The sequence below is a fragment of the Melospiza georgiana genome, chromosome W, assembly GCF_028018845.1.
Source record: "Melospiza georgiana isolate bMelGeo1 chromosome W, bMelGeo1.pri, whole genome shotgun sequence".
Lineage (NCBI taxonomy): Eukaryota > Metazoa > Chordata > Aves > Passeriformes > Passerellidae > Melospiza > Melospiza georgiana.
In genome coordinates this window covers 19,131,229-19,152,868 of record NC_080464.1, presented here as the reverse complement: position 1 = coordinate 19,152,868, position 21,640 = coordinate 19,131,229, and positions in this window count along the sequence as shown.

Genomic DNA, 21,640 nt, shown 5'->3' with positions numbered 1-21,640 from the left:
GAAAAGTCAGGAGAGTGCAAAAGTACTGTTTAATATCAGTTGGCAAGCTGCGCACACAATCCCAGTGTTGTACAGCTTGCTTCTTCACCTTCCCGAAGCTGCCGCTCTCTCCGGATCCCGGATCCGAAGAAGCGGCTTCTTCGCGCAAAGACGATTGTGTCGCTCACAGTGCTCTCCTTAGCGCGGCTTCTGCCCAAAGACGCCCGGGAGCGGCTCTTAGCTCCGGAGAGCATCCTACCTTCGTCTTTAGCGTCTTTTGTAGTCTACATCTTAGCAAAACGCTTTCCCAGTATGTCTGGCTAGGAGAAACTGTGCCAGCACAGAAAACATCTCCCATCGTGTTCTAGAAGTTGCAGAGATGTCTGCCAAGTGTTTGACAGGAAGAAAAGAAAAGTTGTCCAAAACAGCTTCCAATCGAATGTTCATGTGATTGGAAAAGTCAGGAGAGTGCAAAAGTACTGTTTTCTATCAGTTGGCAAGCTGCGCACACAATCCCAGTGTTGTACAGCTTGCTTCTTCACCTTTCCGAAGCTGCCGCTCTCTCCGGCTCCCGGAGCCGAAGAAGCGGCTTCTTCGCGCAAAGACGATTGTGCCGCTCACAGTGCTCTCCTTGGCACGGCTTCTGCCCAAAGACGCCCGGGGGCAGCTCTTAGCTCCGGAGAGCATCCTACCTTCGTCTTTAGCGTCTTTTGTAGTCTACATCATAGCAAAACGCTTTCCCACTATGTCTGGCAAGGAGAAACTGTGCCAGCACAGAAAACATCTCCCATCGTGTTCTAGAAGTTGCAGAGATGTCTGCCAAGTGTTTGGCAGGAAGAAGAGAAAAGTTGTCCAAAACAGCTTCCAATCCAATATTCATGTGATTGGAAAAGTCAGGAGAGTGCAAAAGTACTGTTTTCTATCAGTTGGCAAGGTGCGCACACAATCCCAGTGTTGTACAGCTTGCTTCTTAACCTTCCCGAAGCTGCCGCTCTCCCCGGATCCGGGAGCCGAAGAAGCGGCTTCTTCGCGCAAAGACGATTGTGCCGCTCACAGTGCTCTCCTTAGCGCGGCTTCTGCCCAAAGACGCCCGGGAGCGGCTCTTAGCTCTGGAGAGCATCCTACCTTCGTTTTTAGCGCCTTTTGTAGTCTACATCTTAGCAAAACGCTTTGCCAGTATGTCTGGCTAGGAGAAACTGTGCCAGCACAGAAAACATCTCCCATCGTGTTCTAGAAGTTGCAGAGATGTCTGCCAAGTGTTTGGCAGGAAGAAGAGAAAAGTTGTCCAAAACAGCTTCCAATCCAATATTCATGTGATTGGAAAAGTCAGGAGAGTGCAAAAGTACAGTTTTCTATCAGTTGGCAAGGTGCGCACACAATCCCAGTGTTGTACAGCTTGCTTCTTAACCTTCCCGAAGCTGCCGCTCTCCCCGGCTCTCGGAGCCGAAGAAGCGGCTTCTTCGCGCAAAGACGATTGTGCCGCTCACAGTGCTCTCCTTAGCGCGGCTTCTGCCCAAAGACGCCCGGGAGCGGCTCTTAGCTCTGGAGAGCATCCTACCTTCGTCTTTAGCGTCTTTTGTAGTCTACATCTTAGCAAAACGCTTTCCCAGTATGTCTGGCTAGGAGAAACTGTGCCAGCACAGAAAACATCTCCCATCGTGTTCTAGAAGTTGCAGAGATGTCTGCCAAGTGTTTGGCAGGAAGAAAAGAAAAGTTGTCCAAAACAGCTTCCAATCGAATGTTCATGTGATTGGAAAAGTCAGGAGAGTGCAAAAGTACTGTTTTCTATCAGTTGGCAAGCTGCGCACACAATCCCAGTGTTGTACAGCTTGCTTCTTCATTTTCCCGAAGCTGCCGCTCTCTCCGGCTCCCGGAGCCGAAGAAGCGGCTTCTTCGCGCAAAGACGATTGTGCCGCTCACAGTGCTCTCCTTGGCACGGCTTCTGCCCAAAGACGCCCGGGGGCAGCTCTTAGCTCCGGAGAGCATCCTACCTTCGTCTTTAGCGTCTTTTGTAGTCTACATCATAGCAAAACGCTTTCCCACTATGTCTGGCAAGGAGAAACTGTGCCAGCACAGAAAACATCTCCCATCGTGTTCTAGAAGTTGCAGAGATGTCTGCCAAGTGTTTGGCAGGAAGAAGAGAAAAGTTGTCGAAAACAGCTTCCAATCCAATATTCACGTGATTGGAAAAGTCAGGAGAGTGCAAAAGTACTGTTTTCTATCAGTTGGCAAGGTGCGCACACAATCCCAGTGTTGTACAGCTTGCTTCTTAACCTTCCCGAAGCTGCCGCTCTCCCCGGATCCCGGAGCCGAAGAAGCGGCTTCTTCGCGCAAAGACGATTGTGCCGCTCACAGTGGTCTCCTTACTGCGGCTTCTGCCCAAAGACGCCCGGGAGCGGATCTTAGCTCTGGAGAGCATCCTACCTTCGTCTTTACCACCTCTTCTCATCTACATCTCAGCAAAAAACTTTTCCACTACATCTGGCAAAGAGAAACTGTGCCAGCACAGAAAACATCTCGCATCGTGTTCTAGAAGTTGCAGAGATGTCTGCCAAGTGTTTGGCAGGAAGAAAAGTTGTCCACAACAGCTTCCAATCGAATGTTCATGTGATTGGAAAAGTCAGGAGAGTGCAAAAGTACTGTTTTCTATCAGTTGGCAAGCTGCGCACACAATCCCAGTGTTGTACAGCTTGCTTCTTCACCTTCCCGAAGCGGCCGCTCTCCCCAGATCCCGGAGCCGAAGAAGCGACTTCTTCGCGCAAAGACCATTGTGCCGCTCACAGTGCTCTCCTTAGCGCGGCTTCTGCCCAAAGACGCCCGGGAGCGGCTCTTAGCTCTGGAGAGCATCCTACCTTCGTCTTTAGCGTCTTTTGTAGTCTACATCTTAGCAAAACGCTTTCCCACTATTTCTGGCTAGGAAAAACTGTGCCAGCACAGAAAACATCTCCCATCGTGTTCTAGAAGTTGCAGAGATGTCTGCCAAGTGTTTGGCAGGAAGAAAAGAAAAGTTGTCCAAAACAGCTTCCAATCGAATTTTCATGTGATTGGAAAAGTCAGGAGAGTGCAAAAGTACTGTTTTCTATCAGTTGGCAAGGTGCGCACACAATCCCAGTGTTGTACAGCTTGCTTCTTCACCTTTCCGAAGCTGCCGCTCTCCCCGGCTCCCGGAGCCGAAGAAGCGGCTTCTTCGCGCAAAGACGATTGTGCTGCTCACAGTGCTCTCCTTAGCGCGGCTTCTGCCCAAAGACGCCCGGGAGCGGCTCTTAGCTCTGGAGAGCATCCTACCTTCGTCTTTAGCGTCTCTTCTCATCTACATCTCAGCAAAAAGCTTTTCCACTACATCTGGCAAGGAGAAACTGTGCCAGCACAGAAAACATCTCCCATCGTGTTCTAGAAGTTGCAGAGATGTCTGCCAAGTGTTTGGCAGGAAGAAAAGAAAAGTTGTCCAAAACAGCTTCCAATCGAATGTTCATGTGATTGGAAAAGTCAGGAGAGTGCAAAAGTACTGTTTTCTATCAGTTGGCAAGCTGCGCACACAATTCCAGTGTTGTACAGCTTGCTTCTTCACCTTCCCGAAGCTGCCGGTCTCCCCGGCTCCCGGAGAAGCCGAAGCGGCTTCTTCGCGCAAAGACGATTGTGCCGCTCACAGTGCTCTCCTTACTGCGGCTTCTGCCCAAAGACGCCCGGGAGCGGATCTTAGCTCTGGAGAGCATCCTACCTTCGTCTTTACCACCTCTTCTCATCTACGTCTCAGCAAAAAGCTTTTCCACTACATCTGGCAAGGAGAAACTGTGCCAGCACAAAAAACATCTCCCATCGTGTTCTATAAGTTGCAGAGATGTCTGCCAAGTGTTTGGCAGGAAGAAAAGAAAAGTTGTCCAAAACAGCTTCCAATCGAATGTTCATGTGATTGGAAAAGTCAGGAGAGTGCAAAAGTACTGTTTTCTATCAGTTGGCAAGCTGCGCACACAATCCCAGTGATGTACAGCTTGCTTCTTCACCTTCCCGAAGCTGCCGCTCTCTCCGGCTCCCGGAGCCGAAGAAGCGGCTTCTTCGCACAAAGACGATTGTGCCGCTCACAGTGCTCTCCTTGGCACGGCTTCTGCCCAAAGACGCCCGGGAGCAGCTCTTAGCTCCGGAGAGCATCCTACCTTCGTCTTTAGCGTCTTTTGTAGTCTACATCATAGCAAAACGCTTTCCCGCTATGTCTGACAAGGAGAAACTGTGCCAGCACAGAAAACATCTCCCATCGTGTTCTAGAAGTTGCAGAGATGTCTGCCAAGTGTTTGGCAGGAAGAAAAGCTGTCCAAAACAGCTTCCAATCGAATGTTCATGTGATTGGAAAAGTCAGGAGAGTGCAAAAGTACTGTTTTCTATCAGTTGGCAAGCTGCGCACACAATCCCAGTGTTGTACAGCTTGCTTCTTCACCTTCCCGAAGCTGCCGCTCTCCCCGGATCCCGGAGCCGAAGAAGCGGCTTCTTCGCGCAAAGACGATTGTGCCGCTCACAGCGCTCTCCTTAGCGCGGCTTCTGCCCAAAGACGCCCGGGAGCGGCTCTTAGCTCTGGAGAGCATCCTACCTTCGTCTTTTGCGTCTTTTGTAGTCTACATCTTAGCAAATAGATTTTCCACTATGTCTGGCTAGGAAAAACTGTGCCAGCAAAGAAAACATCTCCCATCGTGTTCTAGAAGTTGCAGAGATTTCTGCCAAGTGTTTGGCAGGAAGAAAAGAAAAGTTGTCCAAAACAACTTCCAATCGAATGTTCATGTCATTGGAAATGTCAGGAGAGTGCAAAAGTACTGTTTTCTATCAGTTGGCAAGGAGCGCACACAATCCCAGTGTTGTAGAGCTTGCTTCTTCACCATCCCGAAGCTGCCGCTCTCCCCGGCTCCCGGAGCCGAAAGGTGGCTTCTTCACGCAAAGACGATTGTGCCGCTCACAGTGCTCTCCTTAGCGCGGCTTCTGCCCAAAGACGCCCGGGAGCGGCTCTTAGCTCTGGAGAGCATCCTACCTTCGTCTTTAGCGACTTTTGTAGTCTACATCTTAGCAAAACGCTTTGCCAGTATGTCTGCCTAGGAGAAACGGTTCCAGCACAGAAAACATCTCCCATCGTGTTCTAGAAGTTGCAGAGATGTCTGCCAAGCTTTTTGCAGGAAGAAAAGTTGTCCACAACAGCTTCCAATCGAATGTTCATGTGATTGGAAAAGTCAGGAGAGTGCACAAGTACTGTTTTCTATCAGTTGGCAAGCTGCGCACACAATCCCAGTGTTGTACAGCTTGCTTCTTCACCTTCCCGAAGCTGCCGCTCTCCCCGGCTCCGGGAGCCGAAGAAGCGTCTTCTTCGCGCAAGGACGATTGTGCTGCTCACAGTGCTCTCCTTAGCGCGGCTTCTGCCCAAAGACGCCCGGGAGCGGCTCTTAGCTCTGGAGAGCATCCTACCTTCGTCTTTAGCGTCTCTTCTCATCTACATCTCAGCAAAAAGCTTTTCCACTACATCTGGCAAGGAGAAACTGTGCCAGCACAGAAAACATCTCCCATCGTGTTCTAGAAGTTGCAGAGATGTCTGCCAAGTGTTTGGCAGGAAGAAAAGAAAAGTTGTCCAAAAAAGCTTCCAATCGAATGTTTATGTGATTGGAAAAGTCAGGAGAGTGCAAAAGTACTGTTTTCTATCAGTTGGCAAGCTGCGCACACAATTCCAGTGTTGTACAGCTTGCTTCTTCACCTTCCCGAAGCTGCCGGTCTCCCCGGCTCCCGGAGAAGCCGAAGCGGCTTCTTCGCGCAAAGACGATTGTGCCGCTCACAGTGCTCTCCTTACTGCGGCTTCTGCCCAAAGACGCCCGGGAGCGGATCTTAGCTCTGGAGAGCATCCTACCTTCGTCTTTACCACCTCTTCTCATCAACGTCTCAGCAAAAAGCTTTTCCACTACATCTGGCAAGGAGAAACTGTGCCAGCACAAAAAACATCTCCCATCGTGTTCTATAAGTTGCAGAGATGTCTGCCAAGTGTTTGGCAGGAAGAAAAGAAAAGTTGTCCAAAACAGCTTCCAATCGAATGTTCATGTGATTGGAAAAGTCAGGAGAGTGCAAAAGTACTGTTTTCTATCAGTTGGCAAGCTGCGCACACAATCCCAGTGTTGTACAGCTTGCTTCTTCACCTTCCCGAAGCTGCCGCTCTCTCCGGCTCCCGGAGCCGAAGAAGCGGCTTCTTCGCACAAAGACGATTGTGCCGCTCACAGTGCTCTCCTTGGCACGGCTTCTGCCCAAAGACGCCCGGGAGCAGCTCTTAGCTCCGGAGAGCATCCTACCTTCGTCTTTAGCGTCTTTTGTAGTCTACATCATAGCAAAACGCTTTCCCACTATGTCTGGCAAGGAGAAACTGTGCCAGCACAGAAAACATCTCCCATCGTGTTCTAGAAGTTGCAGAGATGTCTGCCAAGTGTTTGGCAGGAAGAAAAGCTGTCCAAAACAGCTTCCAATCGAATGTTCATGTGATTGGAAAAGTCAGGAGAGTGCAAAAGTACTGTTTTCAATCAGTTGGCAAGCTGCGCACACAATCCCAGTGTTGTACAGCTTGCTTCTTCACCTTCCCGAAGCTGCCGCTCTCCCCGGATCCTGGAGCCGAAGAAGCGGCTTCTTCGCGCAAAGACGATTGTGCCGCTCACAGCGCTCTCCTTAGCGCGGCTTCTGCCCAAAGACGCCCGGGAGCGGCTCTTAGCTCTGGAGAGCATCCTACCTTCGTCTTTAGCGTCTTTTGTAGTCTACATCTTAGCAAATAGATATTCCACTATGTCTGGCTAGGAAAAACTGTGCCAGCACAGAAAACATCTCCCATCGTGTTCTAGAAGTTGCAGAGATGTCTGCCAAGTGTTTGGCAGGAAGAAAAGAAAAGTTGTCCAAAACAGCTTCCAATCGAATGTTCATGTGATTGGAAAAGTCAGGAGAGTGCAAAAGTACTGTTTTCTATCAGTTGGCAAGCTGCGCACACAATCCCAGTGTTGTACAGCTTGCTTCTTCACCTTCCCGAAGCTGCCGCTCTCCCCGGCTCCCGGAGCCGAAGAAGCGGCTTCTTCGCGCAAAGACGATTGTGCCGCTCACAGTGCTCTCCTTAGCGCGGCTTCTGCCCAATGACGCCCGGGAGCGGCTCTTAGATCCGGAGAGCATCCTACCTTCGTCTTTAGCGCCTTTTGTAGTCTACATCTTAGCAAAACGCTTTGCCAGTATGTCTGGCAAGGAGAAACTGTGCCAGCACAGAAAACATCTCCCATCGTGTTCTAGAAGTTGCAGAGATGTCTGCCAAGTGTTTGGCAGGAAGAAAAGCTGTCCAAAACAGCTTCCAATTGAATGTTCATGTGATTGGAAAAGTCAGGAGAGTGCAAAAGTACTGTTTTCTATCAGTTGGCAAGCTGCGCACACAATCCCAGTGTTGTACAGCTTGCTTCTTCACCTTCCTGAAGCTGCCGCTCTCTCCGGCTCCCGGAGCCGAAGAAGCGGCTTCTTCGCGCAAAGATGATTGTGCCGCTCACAGTGCTCTCCTTAGCGCGGCTTCTGCCCAAAGACGCCCGGGAGCGGCTCTTAGATCTGGAGAACATCCTACCTTCGTCTTTAGCGCCTTTTGTAGTCTACATCTTAGCAAAACGCTTTGCCAGTATGTATGGCTAGGAGAAACTGTGCCAGCACAGAAAACATCTCCCATCGTGTTCTAGAAGTTGCAGAGATGTCTGCCAATTGTTTGGCAGGAAGAAGAGAAAAGTTGTCCAAAACAGCTTCCAATCCAATATTCATGTGATTGGAAAAGTCAGGAGAGTGCAAAAGTACTGTTTTCTATCAGTTGGCAAGCTGCGCACACAATCCCAGTGTTGTACAGCTTGCTTCTTCACCTTCCCGAAGCTGCCTGTCTCCCCGGATCTAGGAGCCGAAGAAGCGGCTTCTTCGCGCAAAGACGATTGTGCCGCTCACAGTGCTCTCCTTAGCGCGGCTTCTGCCCAAAGACGCCCGGGAGCGGCTCTTAGCTCTGGAGAGCATCCTACCTTCGTCTTTAGCGCCTTTTGTAGTCTACATCTTAGCAAAACGCTTTGCCAGTATGTCTGGGTAGGAGAAACTGTGCCAGCACAGAAAACATCTCCCATCGTGTTCTAGAAGTTGCAGAGATGTCTGCCAAGTGTTTTGCAGGAAGAAGAGAAAAGTTTTCCAAAACAGCTTCCAATCGAATGTTCATGTGATTGGAAAAGTCAGGAGAGTGCAAAAGTACTGTTTTCTATCAGTTGGCAAGCTGCACACACAATCCCAGTGTTGTACAGCTTGCTTCTTCACCTTCCCGAAGCTGCCGCTCTCCCCAGATCCCGGAGCCGAAGAAGCGACTTCTTCGCGCAAAGACGATTGTGCCGCTCACAGTGCTCTCCTTAGCGCGGCTTCTGCCCAAAGACGCCCGGGAGCGGCTCTTAGCTCCGGAGAGCATCCTACCTTCGTCTTTAGCGTCTTTTGTAGTCTACATCTTAGCAAAACGCTTTCCCAGTATGTCTGGCTAGGAGAAACTGTGCCAGCACAGAAAACATCTCCCATCGTGTTCTAGAAGTTGCAGAGATGTCTGCCAAGTGTTTGACAGGAAGAAAAGAAAAGTTGTCCAAAACAGCTTCCAATCGAATGTTCATGTGATTGGAAAAGTCAGGAGAGTGCAAAAGTACTGTTTTCTATCAGTTGGCAAGCTGCGCACACAATCCCAGTGTTGTACAGCTTGCTTCTTCACCTTCCCGAAGCTGCCGCTCTCTCCGGCTCCCGGAGCCGAAGAAGCGGCTTCTTCGCGCAAAGACGATTGTGCCGCTCACAGTGCTCTCCTTGGCACGGCTTCTGCCCAAAGACGCCCGGGGGCAGCTCTTAGCTCCGGAGAGCATCCTACCTTCGTCTTTAGCGTCTTTTGTAGTCTACATCATAGCAAAACGCTTTCCCACTATGTCTGGCAAGGAGAAACTGTGCCAGCACAGAAAACATCTCCCATCGTGTTCTAGAAGTTGCAGAGATGTCTGCCAAGTGTTTGGCAGGAAGAAGAGAAAAGTTGTCGAAAACAGCTTCCAATCCAATATTCATGTGATTGGAAAAGTCAGGAGAGTGCAAAAGTACTGTTTTCTATCAGTTGGCAAGGTGCGCACACAATCCCAGTGTTGTACAGCTTGCTTCTTAACCTTCCCGAAGCTGCCGCTCTCCCCGGATCCCGGAGCCGAAGAAGCGGCTTCTTCGCGCAAAGACGATTGTGCCGCTCACAGTGCTCTCCTTAGCGCGGCTTCTGCCCAAAGACGCCCGGGAGCGGCTCTTAGCTCTGGAGAGCATCCTACCTTCGTCTTTAGCGTCTTTTGTAGTCTACATCTTAGCAAAAAACTTTTCCACTATGTCTGGCTAGGAAAAACTGTGCCAGCACAGAAAACATCTCCCATCGTGTTCTAGAAGTTGCAGAGATGTCTGCCAAGTGTTTGGCAGGAAGAAAAGAAAAGTTGTCCAAAACAGCTTCCAATCGAATGTTCATGTGATTGGAAAAGTCAGGAGAGTGCAAAAATACTGTTTTCTATCAGTTGGCAAGCTGCGCACACAATCGCAGTGTTGTACAGCTTGCTTCTTCACCTTCCCGAAGCTGCCTGTCTCCCCGGATCCCGGAGCCGAAGAAGCGGCTTCTTCGCGCAAAGACGATTGTGCCGCTCACAGTGCTCTCCTCAGCGCGGCTTCTGCCCAAAGACGCCCGGTAGTGACTCTTAGCTCCGGAGAGCATCCTACCTTCATCTTTAGCGTCTTGTGTAGTCAACATCTTAGCAAAACGCTTTGCCAGTATTTCTGGCTAGGAGAAACTGTTCCAGCACAGAAAACATCTCCCATCGTGTTCTAGAAGTTGCAGAGATGTCTGCCAAGTGTTTGGCAGGAAGAAAAGAAAAGTTGTCCACAACAGCTTCCAATCGAATGTTCATGTGATTGGAAAAGTCAGGAGAGTGCAAAAGTACTGTTTTCTATCAGTTGGCAAGGTGCGCACACAATCCCAGTGTTGTACAGCTTGCTTCTTCACCTTCCCGAAGCTGCCGCTCTCCCCGGATCCCGGAGCCGAAGAAGCGACTTCTTCGCGCAAAGACGATTGTGCCGCTCACAGTGCTCTCCTTAGCGCGGCTTCTGCCCAAAGACGCCCGGGAGCGGCTCTTTGCTCCGGAGAGCATCCTACCTTCGTGTTTAGCGTCTTTTGTAGTCTACATCTCGGCAGAAAGCTTTTCCACTATGTCTGGCTAGGAAAAACTGTGCCAGCACAGAAAACATCTCCCATCGTGTTCTAGAAGTTGCAGAGATGTCTGCCAAGTGTTTTGCAGGAAGAAGAGAAAAGTTGTCCACAACAGCTTCCAATCGAATGTTCATGTGATTGGAAAAGTCAGGAGAGTGCAAAAGTACTTTTTTCTATCAGTTGGCAAGCTGCGCACATAATCCCAGTGTTGTACAGCTTGCTTCTTCACCTTCCCGAAGCTGCCGCTCTCCCCGGATCCTGGAGCCGAAGAAGCGGCTTCTTCGCGCAAAGACGATTGTGCCGCTCACAGCGCTCTCCTTAGCGCGGCTTCTGCCCAAAGACGCCCGGGAGCGGCTCTTAGCTCTGGAGAGCATCCTACCTTCGTCTTTAGCGTCTTTTGTAGTCTACATCTTAGCAAATAGATATTCCACTATGTCTGGCTAGGAAAAACTGTGCCAGCACAGAAAACATCTCCCATCGTGTTCTAGAAGTTGCAGAGATGTCTGCCAAGTGTTTGGCAGGAAGAAAAGCTGTCCAAAACAGCTTCCAATTGAATGTTCATGTGATTGGAAAAGTCAGGAGAGTGCAAAAGTACTGTTTTCTATCAGTTGGCAAGCTGCGCACACAATCCCAGTGTTGTACAGCTTGCTTCTTCACCTTCCTGAAGCTGCCGCTCTCTCCGGCTCCCGGAGCCGAAGAAGCGGCTTCTTCGCGCAAAGATGATTGTGCCGCTCACAGTGCTCTCCTTAGCGCGGCTTCTGCCCAAAGACGCCCGGGAGCGGCTCTTAGATCTGGAGAACATCCTACCTTCGTCTTTCGTGCCTTTTGTAGTCTACATCTTAGCAAAACGCTTTGCCAGTATGTATGGCTAGGAGAAACTGTGCCAGCACAGAAAACATCTCCCATCGTGTTCTAGAAGTTGCAGAGATGTCTGCCAATTGTTTGGCAGGAAGAAGAGAAAAGTTGTCCAAAACAGCTTCCAATCCAATATTCATGTGATTGGAAAAGTCAGGAGAGTGCAAAAGTACTGTTTTCTATCAGTTGGCAAGCTGCGCACACAATCCCAGTGTTGTACAGCTTGCTTCTTCACCTTCCCGAAGCTGCCTGTCTCCCCGGATCTAGGAGCCGAAGAAGCGGCTTCTTCGCGCAAAGACGATTGTGCCGCTCACAGTGCTCTCCTTAGCGCGGCTTCTGCCCAAAGACGCCCGGGAGCGGCTCTTAGCTCTGGAGAGCATCCTACCTTCGTCTTTAGCGCCTTTTGTAGTCTACATCTTAGCAAAACGCTTTGCCAGTATGTCTGGGTAGGAGAAACTGTGCCAGCACAGAAAACATCTCCCATCGTGTTCTAGAAGTTGCAGAGATGTCTGCCAAGTGTTTTGCAGGAAGAAGAGAAAAGTTTTCCAAAACAGCTTCCAATCGAATGTTCATGTGATTGGAAAAGTCAGGAGAGTGCAAAAGTACTGTTTTCTATCAGTTGGCAAGCTGCACACACAATCCCAGTGTTGTACAGCTTGCTTCTTCACCTTCCCGAAGCTGCCGCTCTCCCCAGATCCCGGAGCCGAAGAAGCGACTTCTTCGCGCAAAGACGATTGTGCCGCTCACAGTGCTCTCCTTAGCGCGGCTTCTGCCCAAAGACGCCCGGGAGCGGCTCTTAGCTCCGGAGAGCATCCTACCTTCGTCTTTAGCGTCTTTTGTAGTCTACATCTTAGCAAAACGCTTTCCCAGTATGTCTGGCTAGGAGAAACTGTGCCAGCACAGAAAACATCTCCCATCGTGTTCTAGAAGTTGCAGAGATGTCTGCCAAGTGTTTGACAGGAAGAAAAGAAAAGTTGTCCAAAACAGCTTCCAATCGAATGTTCATGTGATTGGAAAAGTCAGGAGAGTGCAAAAGTACTGTTTTCTATCAGTTGGCAAGCTGCGCACACAATCCCAGTGTTGTACAGCTTGCTTCTTCACCTTCCCGAAGCTGCCGCTCTCTCCGGCTCCCGGAGCCGAAGAAGCGGCTTCTTCGCGCAAAGACGATTGTGCCGCTCACAGTGCTCTCCTTGGCACGGCTTCTGCCCAAAGACGCCCGGGGGCAGCTCTTAGCTCCGGAGAGCATCCTACCTTCGTCTTTAGCGTCTTTTGTAGTCTACATCATAGCAAAACGCTTTCCCACTATGTCTGGCAAGGAGAAACTGTGCCAGCACAGAAAACATCTCCCATCGTGTTCTAGAAGTTGCAGAGATGTCTGCCAAGTGTTTGGCAGGAAGAAGAGTAAAGTTGTCGAAAACAGCTTCCAATCCAATATTCATGTGATTGGAAAAGTCAGGAGAGTGCAAAAGTACTGTTTTCTATCAGTTGGCAAGGTGCGCACACAATCCCAGTGTTGTACAGCTTGCTTCTTAACCTTCCCGAAGCTGCCGCTCTCCCCGGATCCCGGAGCCGAAGAAGCGGCTTCTTCGCGCAAAGACGATTGTGCCGCTCACAGTGCTCTCCTTAGCGCGGCTTCTGCCCAAAGACGCCCGGGAGCGGCTCTTAGCTCTGGAGAGCATCCTACCTTCGTCTTTAGCGTCTTTTGTAGTCTACATCTTAGCAAAAAACTTTTCCACTATGTCTGGCTAGGAAAAACTGTGCCAGCACAGAAAACATCTCCCATCGTGTTCTAGAAGTTGCAGAGATGTCTGCCAAGTGTTTGGCAGGAAGAAAAGAAAAGTTGTCCAAAACAGCTTCCAATCGAATGTTCATGTGATTGGAAAAGTCAGGAGAGTGCAAAAATACTGTTTTCTATCAGTTGGCAAGCTGCGCACACAATCGCAGTGTTGTACAGCTTGCTTCTTCACCTTCCCGAAGCTGCCTGTCTCCCCGGATCCCGGAGCCGAAGAAGCGGCTTCTTCGCGCAAAGACGATTGTGCCGCTCACAGTGCTCTCCTCAGCGCGGCTTCTGCCCAAAGACGCCCGGTAGTGACTCTTAGCTCCGGAGAGCATCCTACCTTCATCTTTAGCGTCTTGTGTAGTCAACATCTTAGCAAAACGCTTTGCCAGTATTTCTGGCTAGGAGAAACTGTTCCAGCACAGAAAACATCTCCCATCGTGTTCTAGAAGTTGCAGAGATGTCTGCCAAGTGTTTGGCAGGAAGAAAAGAAAAGTTGTCCACAACAGCTTCCAATCGAATGTTCATGTGATTGGAAAAGTCAGGAGAGTGCAAAAGTACTGTTTTCTATCAGTTGGCAAGGTGCGCACACAATCCCAGTGTTGTACAGCTTGCTTCTTCACCTTCCCGAAGCGGCCGCTCTCCCCGGCTCCCGGAGCCGAAGAAGCGGCTTCTTCGCGCAAAGACGATTGTGCCGCTCACAGTGCTCTCCTTGGCACGGCTTCTGCCCAAAGACGCCCGGGGGCAGCTCTTAGCTCCGGAGAGCATCCTACCTTCGTCTTTAGCGTCTTTTGTAGTCTACATCATAGCAATACGCTTTCCCACTATGTCTGGCTAGGAAAAACTGTGCCAGCACAGAAAACATCTCCCATCGTGTTCTAGAAGTTGCAGAGATGTCTGCCAAGTGTTTGGCAGGAAGAAAAGAAAAGTTGTCCAAAACAGCTTCCAATCGAATGTTCATGTGATTGGAAAAGTCAGGAGAGTGCAAAAATACTGTTTTCTATCAGTTGGCAAGCTGCGCACACAATCCCAGTGTTGTACAGCTTGCTTCTTCACCTTCCCGAAGCTGCCTGTCTCCCCGGATCCCGGAGCCGAAGAAGCGGCTTCTTCGCGCAAAGACGATTGTGCCGCTCACAGTGCTCTCCTCAGCGCGGCTTCTGCCCAAAGACTCCCGGTAGTGACTCTTAGCTCCGGAGAGCATCCTACCTTCATCTTTAGCGTCTTGTGTAGTCAACATCTTAGCAAAACGCTTTCCCACTATGTCTGGCTAGAAGAAACTGTGCCAGCACAGAAAACATCTCCCATCGTGTTCTAGAAGTTGCAGAGATGTCTGCCAAGTGTTTTGCAGGAAGAAGAGAAAAGTTGTCCAAAACAGCTTCCAATCGAATGTTCATGTGATTGGAAAAGTCAGGAGAGTGCAAAAGTACTGTTTTCTATCAGTTGGCAAGCTGCACACACAATCCCAGCGTTGTACAGCTTGCTTCTTCACCTTCCCGAAGCTGCCGCTCTCCCCAGATCCCGGAGCCGAAGAAGCGACTTCTTCGCGCAAAGACGATTGTGCCGCTCACAGTGTTCTCCTTAGCGCGGCTTCTGCCCAAAGACGCCCGGGAGCGGCTCTTAGCTCTGGAGAGCATCCTACCTTCGTCTTTAGCGCCTTTTGTAGTCTACATCTTAGCAAAACGCTTTGCCAGTATTTCTGGGTAGGAGAAACTGTTCCAGCACAGAAAACATCTCCCATCGTGTTCTAGAAGTTGCAGAGATGTCTGCCAAGTGTTTGGCAGGAAGAAAAGAAAAGTTGTCCACAACAGCTTCCAATCGAATGTTCATGTGATTGGAAAAGTCAGGAGAGTGCAAAAGTACTGTTTTCTATCAGTTGGCAAGCTGCGCACACAATCCCAGTGTTGTACAGCTTGCTTCTTCACCTTCCCGAAGCTGCCGCTCTCCCCAGATCCCGGAGCCGAAGAAGCGACTTCTTCGCGCAAAGACGATTGTGCCGCTCACAGTGCTCTCCTTAGCGCGGCTTCTGCCCAAAGACGCCCGGGAGCGGCTCTTTGCTCCGGAGAGCATCCTACCTTCGTGTTTAGCGTCTTTTGTAGTCTACATCTCGGCAGAAAGCTTTTCCACTATGTCTGGCTAGGAAAAACTGTGCCAGCACAGAAAACATCTCCCATCGTGTTCTAGAAGTTGCAGAGATGTCTGCCAAGTGTTTGGCAGGAAGAAAAGAAAAGTTGTCCACAACAGCTTCCAATCGAATGTTCATGTGATTGGAAAAGTCAGGAGAGTGCAAAAGTACTGTTTTCTATCAGTTGGCAAGGTGCGCACACAATCCCAGTGTTGTACAGCTTGCTTCTTCACCTTCCCGAAGCGGCCGCTCTCCCCGGCTCCCGGAGCCGAAGAAGCGGCTTCTTCACGCAAAGACGATTGTGCCGCTCACAGTGCTCTCCTTAGCGCGGCTTCTGCCCAAAGTCGCCCGGGAGCGGCTCTTAGCTCCGGAGAGCATCCTACCTTCGTCTTTTGCGTCTTTTGTAGTCTACATCTTAGCAAAACGCTTTCCCACTATGTCTGGCTCGGAAAAACTGTGCCAGCACAGAAAACATCTCCCATCGTGTTCTAGAAGTTGCAGAGATGTCTGCCAAGTGTTTGGCAGGAAGAAAAGAAAAGTTGTCCAAAACAGCTTCCAATCGAATGTTCATGTGATTGGAAAAGTCAGGAGAGTGCAAAAGTACTGTTTTCTATCAGTTGGCAAGCTGCGCACACAATCCCAGTGTTGTACAGCTTGCTTCTTCACCTTCCCGAAGCTGCCTGTCTCCCCGGCTCCCGGAGCCGAAGAAGCGGCTTCTTCGCGCAAAGACGATTGTGCCGCTCACAGTGCTCTCCTTAGAGCGGCTTCTGCCCAAAGTCGCCCGGGAGCGGCTCTTAGCTCCGGAGAGCATCCTACCTTCGTCTTTAGCGTCTCTTGTAGTCTACATCTTAGCAAATAGATTTTCCACTATGTCTGGCTAGGAAAAACTGTGCCAGCACAGAAAACATCTCCCATCGTGTTCTAGACGTTGCAGAGATGTCTGCCAAGTGTTTGGCAGGAAGAAAAGAAAACCTGTCCAAAACAGCTTCCAATCGAATGTTCATGTGATTGGAAAAGTCAGGAGAGTGCAAAAGTACTGTTTTCTATCAGTTGGCAAGCTGCGCACACAATCCCAGTGTTGTACAGCTTGCTTCTTCACCTTCCCGAAGCTGCCGCTCTCCCCGGCTCCCGGAGCCGAAGAAGCGGCTTCTTCGCGTAAAGACGATTGTGCCGCTCACAGTGCTCTCCTTAGCGCGGCTTCTGCCCAAAGACGCCCGGGAGCGGATCTTAGCTCTGGAGAGCATCCTACCTTCGTCTTTAGCACCTCTTCTCATCTACACCTCAGCAAATAGATTTTCCACTACGTCTGGCAAGGAGAAACTGTGCCAGCACAAAAAACATCTCCCATCGTGTTTTAGAAGTTGCAGAGATATCTGCCAAGTGTTTGGCAGGAAGAAAAGAAAAGTTGTCCAAAACAGCTTCCAATCGAATGTTCATGTGATTGGAAAAGTCAGGAGAGTGCAAAAGTACTGTTTTCTATCAGTTGGCAAGGTGCGCACACAATCCCAGTGTTGTACAGCTTGCTTCTTCACCTTCCCGAAGCTGCCGCTCTCCCCGGCTCCGGGAGCCGAAGAAGCGTCTTCTTCGCGCAAGGACGATTGTGCTGCTCACAGTGCTCTCCTTAGCGCGGCTTCTGCCCAAAGACTCCCGGGAGCGGCTCTTAGCCCTGGAGAGAATCCTGCCTTCGTCTTTAGCGTCTCTTCTCATCTACATCTCAGCAAAAAGCATTTGGACTACATCTGGCAAGGAGAAACTGTGCCAGCACAGAAAACATCTCCCATCATCTTCTAGAAGTTGCAGAGATGTCTGCCAAGTGTTTGGCAGGAAGAAAAGAAAAGTTGTCCAAAACAGCTTCCAATCGAATGTTCATGTGATTGGAAAAGTCAAGAGAGTGCAAAAGTACTGTTTTCTATCAGTTGGCAAGGTGCGCACACAATCCCAGTGTTGTACAGCTTGCTTCTTCACCTTCCCGAAGCTGCCGGTCTCCCCGGCTCCGGGAGCCGAAGAAGCGACTTCTTCGCGCAAAGACGATTGTGCTGCTCACAGTGCCCTCCTTAGCGCGGCTTCTGCCCAAAGACGCCCGGGAGCGGCTCTTAGCTCCGGAGAGCATCCTGCCTTCGTCTTTATCGTCTCTTCTCATCTACATCTCAGCAAAAAACTTTTGCACTACATCTGGCAAGGAGAAACTGTGCCAGCACAGAAAACATCTCCCATCGTCTTCTAGAAGTTGCAGAGATGTCTGCCAAGTGTTTGGCAGGAAGAAAAGAAAAGTTGTCCAAAACAGCTTCCAATCGAATGTTCATGTGATTGGAAAACTTAGGAGAGTGCAAAAGTACTGTTTTCTATCAGTTGGCAAGCTGCGCACACAATCCCAGTGTTGTACAGCTTGCTTCTTCACCTTCCCGAAGTTGCCGGTCTCCCCGGCTCCCGGAGCCGAAGAAGCGGCTTCTTCGCGTAAAGACGATTGTGCCGCTCACAGTGCTCTCCTTAGCGCGGCTTCTGCCCAAAGAGGCCCGGGAGCGGCTCTTAGCTCTGGAGAGCATCCTACCTTCGTCTTTCGCGTCTCTTCTCATCTACATCTCAGCAAAAAGCTTTTCCACTACATCTGGCAAGGAGAAACTGTGCCAGCACAGAAAACATCTCCCATCGTGTTCTAGAAGTTGCAGAGATGTCTGCCAAGTGTTTGGCAGGAAGAAAAGAAAAGTTGTCCAAAACAGCTTCCAATCGAATGTTCATGTGATTGGAAAAGTCAGGAGAGTGCAAAAGTACTGTTTTCTATCAGTTGGCAAGGTGCGCACACAATCCCAGTGTTGTACAGCTTGCTTCTTCACCTTCCCGAAGCTGCCGCTCTCTCCGGCTCCCGGAGCCGAAAAAGTGGCTTCTTCACGCAAAGACGATTGTGCCGCTCACAGTGCTCTCCTTAGCGCGGCTTCTGCCCAAAGACGCCCGGGAGCGGCTGTTAGCTCCGGAGAGCATCCTACCTTCGTCTTTAGCGTCTTTTGTAGTCTACATCTTTGCACAACGCTTTCCCAGTATGTCTGGCTAGGAGTAACTGTGCCAGCACAGAAAACATCTCCCATCGTGTTCTAGAAGTTGCAGAGATGTCTGCCAAGTGTTTGGCAGGAAGAAAAGAAAAGTTGTCCAAAACAGCTTCCAATCGAATGTTCATGTGATTGGAAAAGTCAGGAGAGTGCAAAAGTACTGTTTTCTATCAGATGGCAAGGTGTGCACACAATCCCAGTGTTGTACAGCTTGCTTCTTCACCTTCCCGAAGCTGCCGCTCTCCCCGGCTCCCGGAGCCGAAGAAGCGGCTTCTTCGCGCAAAGACGATTGTGCCGCTCACAGTGCTCTCCTTAGCGTGGCTTCTGCCCAAAGACGCCCGGGAGCGGCTCTTAGCTCCGGAGAGCATCCTACCTTCGTCTTTAGCGCCTTTTGTAGTCTACATCTTAGCAAAACGCTTTGCCAGTATGTCTGGCTAGGAGAAACTGTGTCAGCACAGAAAACATCTCCCATCGTGTTCTAGAAGTTGCAGAGATGTCTGCCAAGTGTTTGGCAGGAAGAAGAGAAAAGTTGTCCACAACAGCTTCCAATCCAATATTCATGTGATTGGAAAAGTCAGGAGAGTGCAAAAGTACTGTTTTCTATCAGTTGGCAAGCTGCGCACACAATCCCAGTGTTGTACAGCTTGCTTCTTAACCTTCCCGAAACTGCCGCTCTCCCCGGCTCCCGGAGCCGAAGAAGCGGCTTCTTCGCGCAAAGACGATTGTGCCGCTCACAGTGCTCTCCTTAGCGCGGCTTCTGCCCAAAGACGCCCGGGAGCGGCTCTTAGCTCTGGAGAGCATCCTACCTTCGTCTTTAGCGTCTTTTGTAGTCTACATCTTAGCAAAACGCTTTCCCAGTATGTCTGGCTAGGAAAAACTGTGCCAGCACAGAAAACATCTCCCATCGTGTTCTAGAAGTTGCAGAGATGTCTGCCAAGTGTTTGGCAGGAAGAAAAGAAAAGTTGTCCAAAACAGCTTCCAATCGAATGTTCATGTGATTGGAAAAGTCAGGAGAGTGCAAAAGTACTGTTTTCTAATAGTTGGCAAGCTGCGCACACAATCCCAGTGTTGTACAGCTTGCTTCTTCACCTTCCCGAAGCTGCCTGTCTCCCCGGATCTGGGAGCCGAAGAAGCGGCTTCTTCGCGCAAAGACGATTGTGCCGCTCACAGTGCTCTCCTCAGCGCGGCTTCTGCCCAAAGACGCCCGGGAGTGACTCTTAGCTCCGGAGAGCATCCTACCTTCATCTTTAGCGTCTTGTGTAGTCAACATCTTAGCAAAACGCTTTCCCACTATGTCTGGCTAGGAGAAACTGTGCCAGCACAGAAAACATCTCCCATCGTGTTCTAGAAGTTGCAGAGATGTCTGCCAAGTGTTTTGCAGGAAGAAGAGAAAAGTTGTCCAAAACAGCTTCCAATCGAATGTTCATGTGATTGGAAAAGTCAGGAGAGTGCAAAAGTACTGTTTTCTATCAGTTGGCAAGCTGCACACACAATCCCAGTGTTGTACAGCTTGCTTCTTCACCTTCCCGAAGCTGCCGCTCTCCCCAGAACCCGGAGCCGAAGAAGCGACTTCTTCGCGCAAAGACGATTGTGCCGCTCACAGTGCTCTCCTTAGCGCGGCTTCTGCCCAAAGACGCCCGGGAGCGGCTCTTAGCCCTGGAGAGCATCCTACCTTCGTCTTTAGCGTCTTTTGTAGTCTACATCTTAGCAAAACGCTTTGCCAGTATGTCTGGCTAGGAGAAACTGTGCCAGCACAGAAAACATCTCCCATCGTGTTTTAGAAGTTGCAGAGATGTCTGCCAAGTGTTTGACAGGAAGAAAAGAAATGTTGTCCAAAACAGTTTCCAATCGAATGTTCATGTGATTGGAAAATTCAGGAGAGTGCAAAAGTACTGTTTAATATCAGTTGGCAAGCTGCGCACACAATCCCAGTGTTGTACAGCTTGCTTATTCACCTTCCCGAAGCTGCCGCTCTCTCCGGATCCCGGATCCGAAGAAGCGGCTTCTTCGCGCAAAGACGATTGTGTCGCTCACAGTGCTCTCCTTAGCGCGGCTTCTGCCCAAAGACGCCCGGGAGCGGCTCTTAGCTCTGAAGAGCATCCTACCTTCGTCTTTAGCGTCTTTTGTAGTCTACATCTTAGCAAAACGCTTTCCCAGTATGTCTGGCTAGGAGAAACTGTGCCAGCACAGAAAACATCTCCCATCGTGTTCTAGAAGTTGCAGAGATGTCTGCCAAGTGTTTGACAGGAAGAAAAGAAAAGTTGTCCAAAACAGCTTCCAATCGAATGTTCATGCGATTGGAAAAGTCAGGAGAGTGCAAAAGTACTGTTTTCTATCAGTTGGCAAGCTGCGCACACAATCCCAGTGTTGTACAGCTTGCTTCTTCACCTTCCCGAAGCTGCCGCTCTCTCCGGCTCCCAGAGCCGAAGAAGCGGCTTCTTCGCGCAAAGACCATTGTGCCGCTCACAGTGCTCTCCTTAGCGCGGCTTCAGCCCAGAGACGCCCGGAAGCAGCTCTTAGCTCCGGAGAGCATCCTACCTTCGTCTTTAGCGCCTTTTGTAGTCTACATCTTAGCAAATAGATTTTCCACTACATCTGGCAAGGAGAAACTGTGCCAGCACAGAAAACATCTCCCATCATGTTCTAGAAGTTGCAGAGATGTCTGCCAAGTGTTTGGCAGGAAGAAGAGAAAAGTTGTCCAAAACAGCTTCCAATCGAATGTTCATGTGATTGGAAAAGTCAGGAGAGTGCAAAAGTACTGTTTTCTATCAGTTGGCAAGCTGCGCACACAATCCCAGTGTTGTACAGCTTGCTTCTTCATTTTCCCGAAGCTGCCGCTCTCTCCGGCTCCCGGAGCCGAAGAAGCGGCTTCTTCGCGCAAAGACGATTGTGCCGCTCACAGTGCTCTCCTTGGCACGGCTTCTGCCCAAAGACGCCCGGGGGCAGCTCTTAGCTCCGGAGAGCATCCTACCTTCGTCTTTAGCGTCTTTTGTAGTCTACATCATAGCAAAACGCTTTCCCACTATGTCTGGCAAGGAGAAACTGTGCCAGCACAGAAAACATCTCCCATCGTGTTCTAGAAGTTGCAGAGATGTCTGCCAAGTGTTTGGCAGGAAGAAGAGAAAAGTTGTCCAAAACAGCTTCCAATCGAATGTTCATGTGATTGGAAAAGTCAGGAGAGTGCAAAAGTACTGTTTTCTATCAGTTGGCAAGCTGCGCACACAATCCCAGTGTTGTACAGCTTGCTTCTTCACCTTCCCGAAGCTGCCGCTCTCCCCGGATCCCGGAGCCGAAGAAGCGGCTTCTTCGCGCAAAGACGATTGTGCCGCTCACAGTGCTCTCCTTAGCGCGGCTTCTGCCCAAAGACGCCCGGGAGCGGCTCTTAGCTCTGGAGAGCATCCTACCTTCGTCTTTAGCGTCTTTTGTAGTCTACATCTTAGCAAAAAACTTTTCCACTATGTCTGGCTAGGAAAAACTGTGCCAGCACAGAAAACATCTCCCATCGTGTTCTAGAAGTTGCAGAGATGTCTGCCAAGTGTTTTGCAGGAAGAAGAGAAAAGTTGTCCAAAACAGCTTCCAATCGAATGTTCATGTGATTGGAAAAGTCAGGAGAGTGCAAA